This window comes from Cornus florida, unplaced genomic scaffold (genome assembly GCF_030987335.1).
Source record: "Cornus florida cultivar Cherokee Brave unplaced genomic scaffold, ASM3098733v1 CherokeeBrave_3.0.0_Hap2_Chr03, whole genome shotgun sequence".
In the NCBI taxonomy this organism is placed as follows: Eukaryota; Viridiplantae; Streptophyta; class Magnoliopsida; order Cornales; family Cornaceae; genus Cornus; species Cornus florida.
Window position 1 is genome coordinate 22,499,326 of NW_026775573.1, and position 6,141 is coordinate 22,505,466.

A 6,141-nucleotide genomic window follows, 5' to 3' on the forward strand; every position below is an offset into this window, starting at 1 on the left:
GAATTATTAGTGTGTTGATTTTATTGGTATTATATGACTTAGTTGTAAATTCTTGTTTGTTATTTGCTTCATGTAATTAGTTATTTTAATTTCTGTATTTAATTAATTATCTTATTTATTTAAATTGATTGGATTGGGCTTAAGGAAAGTTGGACCAAAAGATGTGGTCTTGGGCTTGTATGAAACCTTATTGGGTTAATTAATGAAGGTCCGTGGTTATTTAATTATTTAAATGATCACTTTTGTATCAATTATATTTATATATATATATATATATATATATAATTATATATAAATATAATTAATTAATAATTGTTATGGAAAGATATATATATAGATATATATTTATTGATATTTATAAGTATATATGATTTAATTAACTAATGAGTTAATTATGGAAGGAATATATATTTATATATAATATATGTTTATAGATATAAATTATTTAAAGGTTATTATTTTAATTCATAATACTAGTTGGAATAGGATTTGGAATTTAAGGTGTATAAAAATACACATAAAACTTTAGGGTTAAAGGTTTTACACGTTAGAAAAATAAAACAGACAGAGAGAGAGGAAGAAGAATGGCTGACAAGGAGGAGGTCGGATCTGAAAAGGAGGACGTCGGAATTGGAAGAGATAATTAAAACTTGAAGCGTCGGTTTCGTTTCGAAACCTTCAGGCGAGTTTTCTCTATTTTTCCTCTTAGAACCTATAAGGATTTCATCTTAAGTATTAAGGCTCTAATTAAATTATTAATTTGGATTAATTAAAAGCATCAAGTTAATTTATTTTATTAAATTGTGTTTAGATATGATTATTTAAAAGTATGAATTATTATATATTTTTAATTTTGGATTATTGGATTTTATTTGTATATGTAGATGTTGGATATATATATTAAAATCAATGTATAGGTGGAACTGTGACCTAAGGGGATTAATTTTGGTTTTTATATTTTCTGGAATTTTTCTGTACTTTTCAGAATATTTTTAGAATTTGTTTTGTAATTTTTTTATATTCTGGAATTTATTTTAGAATTATTTTTATTAAATTTTAAATTAATTCTATGCACTCTGTGTGAATCGGCGCATAAATCAGGAGATGGGTGATTCGAGGTATGATCTAGTGTGGTAGAATGCATAGTAAAAGGTTACATCACTGATCTAGGCCATTGGAATAGTTTAAATATAAGTGGAATGATTCGGTGCATTACGGTGTACATAAAAGAGTGCGCATGTGAATCTGGACCATGGATTAAGTTTGGTCAACAGAAGATTTATCTGGTGTGGGTGCATACATGTGAGCTCAAGTGAGCTAATCTGGTGTGGGTGCGTTTGTGTGAGCTCAAGTGAGCTAATTAAGTGTGGGCGCGCTCACAGTAGTGTTTGAGCTTAGCCAATTATTTTGTCTGTTTGTGACATAAAATTAAAACGGTCATAACTTAGTCATCTTAAATCGAAATTGGGTCATTCTTGAGCTCAAATTCAAGGATTTTTCGTCCTCTTTCCAATGGTACCAATTTCATTATCAGATTCTTATCCTAATAAGAGATATTTACGTTTTAGTGAGACGGTGTCGGAAAACTATTTAAACCGGTATGGAGTATTTAAAGGAAACTATTTCTGACATATTTAGTTGCACTAATGTGGGTAAATATAATAAATTAATAATTTGTTATGGAAGGAAGTGTATATATATATATAATTATTTATATATGTGTATATATAGTTTAATTTGTCTATGAGTTGTATGGAAGGATGAATATATATATATATATATATATATATATATATATATGTATGTATGTATGTATGTATATTGATTTTAAATAATCAAGGATTATTAAAGAAGGTGTTAAACACATATATACATTAAATAACATATGTGTAGGTATATATATATATATAAATCATTTAAGATGATTAATATTATCATTCTTATTTGGCATATCTTAATAGGTTGGTTGTTAAATTAATGATATGCGTATAATATGCATGTGATGGCTATGTATGATTTAGCGTATTGTTAATTTTAAAGTTAATTCATGGTTAAAGTGTGGGCATGGATGAATTGTCAAATGATTAAATATATTACCTAAATATTTGTATGAATAGAATACATATATGGAAAGTATGGATGAATTGCTAATTAAATGTATGAATAAATATACCTGTGGAGGCATGGTTGAATTGCCAATGTATAAATATACATACACGGAGGCATGGTTGAATTGCCAATGTATAAATAAATATACTTATGGAGGCATGGTTGAATTGTCAATATATAAATAAAAATATTTACAATGGCATGGTTGATTTGTCAAAGCATAATTACGTTGTTATGTGTTAGATGATTAGAATATCATCTATGGTTGTTGTATGTATGGATTGGATTAGGGTTAGATATTCTTAAATGAGAATAGTTTAGTACTTACTGGTTAGTGTATTATTTTCCATTAATAAAATAATATTGGGGAAGACGTGGATGATTTGTCAAAACTTGGATTTTGGATATGTGATTTAAACAATTTAAATCATTATCGGGTTGGGATTAAATAGAGTATTTCTTTTATTATAATTTGTTGTACAACTGACTAGGATGGGATTAAGGTCAAAGGAGTTTTTATAAAATGAAATGGTAGATTGGTCTAGGTATGAATATTATTTTAATAATTATTTAATAGGTATGGAAATTTAATAAACCTATTAATGGATGTGATTAGTATAGTATATATAATTATATATAGACATGTATATCGTGCTTTATTAAAGTTAAAACTTTATTAGGTTTGGTTTTGATCAGAGATGATCTGCTTATTGGTTTTCAGAGGCCTGGTAGAGTGAACTTGCTCGTAGGGTTTAACCCACGATTTATTTTTCAGGTTATTAGAGGTTCCAGTCTCGAGGTTGAGGATCCGCAGTTGGGAGACTGTCATTCGTCTATTCATCTTGTGTACTTTTAAATAGTATTGGATTATTGGATAATATTTTAAGGGGTCCTTGAGTTATGGGATTTCCGAATTGTAATTGTTGGAGAATCATTAAGTAATATTTATTTATTAGTTTTCTTCAGCGGTTTATTTATTCTTTATTATTCATCTTTGTATTATGTGCTTGTTAAATACTTAAATTGTTTTGATATCCCTTGATTTTGTGCGCGGACTTGATCAATCCGTGTTCCAAAATTAGGGGGTATCACACTTGTTTTGCAATGCTTGAAAACGCGGACATAGACACAAGGAAATCATATTAGTCCATGCCGGGTGAGATTGGTACTTCGTGTAGAAGCAGCATACAGGCAGAATGACGGTCCCATTAAAGTCGCACCCCTTGGTCTTCTAAATTGTTGCACAACGGGCTTATTATATACAAAACCCGATAATTTTGGGACAAAGACGCGGCTGCCATCCTCAACTTCTGGACCTTGAGTTTCCCATTGACGATGATTGATCATATTTCATCGCGTAATGATATTCGAACTGAGAACTGAGCATATACATGCATGAATTTTGATCCATTTAACCATCTAATGTATGTGTAAAGTTAGACTAGAATGGATAAAGTTATCCCTTGTGCTTTTTTCTACGCATTGCTAGTAACTGGATTGTATGTGGAGTACAGTATTTGCACCAAGAATCTGCATTAGAGAGTGGAGGGAATGATGGGTTGCAATTTATTCTACGTAATTAGTTATGCAATTGGATGTGTGAGAAGCTAAGCGATAGACAACAAGCAGAGTGATAATAGTGCAGAAAAAGAAGAGGGAAGATTCTACAATTACCAGTGAGTATTGCGAAGGGGAAAGATGTGAAGTTCTGGAGTCGGTCTAAGAATGGAAAGTTCTGTAAAAGGTGCCTACTTCTTAGCCCTTTCTTATCTTAAAGGCAATCTTCACTCCCAACCATTCGATACTCATCAAGACGCAGAATGCAGCAACTTTCAACAACTCTAGAAGTGCTGGAAAGATGTTTGGAACATTCATTCTTCTAGAAAGGTTCAGTTCTTCTTGTGGCAAAGCTTGCATGAAAAGATCCCTATTAATGTTAATTTGAAGTTGAAGCATATCATTGATCACTCCTTTTGCAAAAGATGTGGCCTAGCAGAAGAGACAGTTGACCACATGTTATGTATGTGTCCTGAATCACAAGCAGTGTGGAAGATGAGTCCTTTAAGGCTGGATTTTGCTAATTCAACCCCCATGCATTGGCCTAGACGATGGGTATTTCTTGTTGATGATTGGAAGGAGATAAATTGTTTTCCCTACGGTGCGGGTTTGGCTTCTTATATATGTTGGCACATATGGAAGCAACGCTACAATTGGTAGTTTAATCTGAAAAAGATAGAGCCTAAAGATATAGCGGACAATGCGATTTGGGATTTTATTTTAGGGCTAAGAGATTTGCAGACAACACCAGTTGTTGCGATCACAGCCATCTAGAAGTCCCCTCCTCCAACTAGATTTTATAAGCTGAATGTTGATGCTGCCTTAATGGGGCATCATTCGAATGTAGAGGGGCGTTTGTTTTCAAGAATCATGAAGGTATTTTGTTGAGAATTGCTTCTATTTCTTTCTCTCACACACCATTAGCTTCAGTTGCAGAATGTGGAGCTAAGTCCTAAGGAGGAAGCTCTGAATGTGATTGTTTAAGATTGTAAGTTTTTGTTGGATGGGTGCAACATCTCTCTAAAATTGACCCCAAGATCGGGCAATGGGTCAGCACATGCAGTGCGCAAAATGGCTCCTACTTCATGGGATAAGTTGATGTGTTGGGATTCAATCCTTGTTTCTGTTTCAAAGGCTCCGTTGATGTGTTGGGATCCCTGTTTCTTTTGTTTTGTAGCTCGTGTTGTATGTTTGCTCTGTAAAAATAATTAAAAACAAATGTGGACATGTGAGCTCCCTTTTGCTTTTGTACTCGTGAGCCAATTTCCGTCTGGTCCAAGGAACCCTTTGCATGCCTCTGTTACCTTTTGGGAGGCCTAATAAAAACTGCCTACATGAGACTGTCCCATGATGTAAGGGATGGACGGTTGCCCATTTACCCAAAAGCTTAAATTGTTAAATAGTGCTGCATGCCCACTCATTTAGACCATTTTTACTTTCCATCCAGATATAATGTAAGACAAATATCTCTTGTAACATTCTCCCCTACCCGAACTCGCAATGCCCTCTTTGTGATTGGGCCACCCTACCTACCCGGATGCCTTCCAGGGCTAGCGCTTGGGGTGGCACCAGATCAAGGACGGGGTCTGACTCTGATACCAAATATAACAGGTGGGTATTTGCCCATTTATCCAAAAAATTAAGCTCTTGAGTAGTGTTGCATATCCACCCATATATACCCCTTTCACTTTTCATCCAGATCCGTTGTAGGACAAATATCCCTTGTAACACTTAACTCGTAGGTCCTCACACAAGGTTAGAATTCTAGCTCTTCCAGAGTAGTATCTCACTAATGGTTCGGGCCCTCCTCCGAAGGAGGCTTTCTTCACCCTCAACCTAAGCTGTGCAGGAAAGGCCCAAAGCCAATTCTAGGGCAAAGCTTCACAAACATGTCTATTTCACTAAACCTCTGTCCAGGTCTTCTTGTCTGAATGTTTGCTTAAACAAGGAAAAATAAAGAATCAATGACTAGGGCTGCAACTCAAGAGGGCCCATACTGGACCAACTCAAGCTCAGCCAGAAAATTTTTGCATTTGGGTGTAAATTATAATTTGATCCAGGGAAGTAAGGATCTTGACAGGGCTAGGTTTATAGAATCAGAAAACCCGAAAGCTAACCCAAACCCATCCTAAATTACAAGACCCGACTAACCCGAACCCAATATATATATCCCAATATCTATTTGTTTGTCTTGGTCGCATGTGAACATATGATTAATTATTTAATGAGTTTATTCAAGTACTACATATGACATATTGAACATATCATCTTCTGATCCATTTGTTATTGTCATATTATGTCACGCCAGTGTCTTCAATTATCTTAGTTGTGAAAAATATCTTTAATTTTAATCCAAAATATCAACCCAAAATCAGCCCAATTTTTAACAAATAAGAATCAAATTGAAGATTTCACACATTCGGATTGAGCCCGAGTTGCAGAACAACAATGGCTCCTAAGTTTCCCAAAATCAAC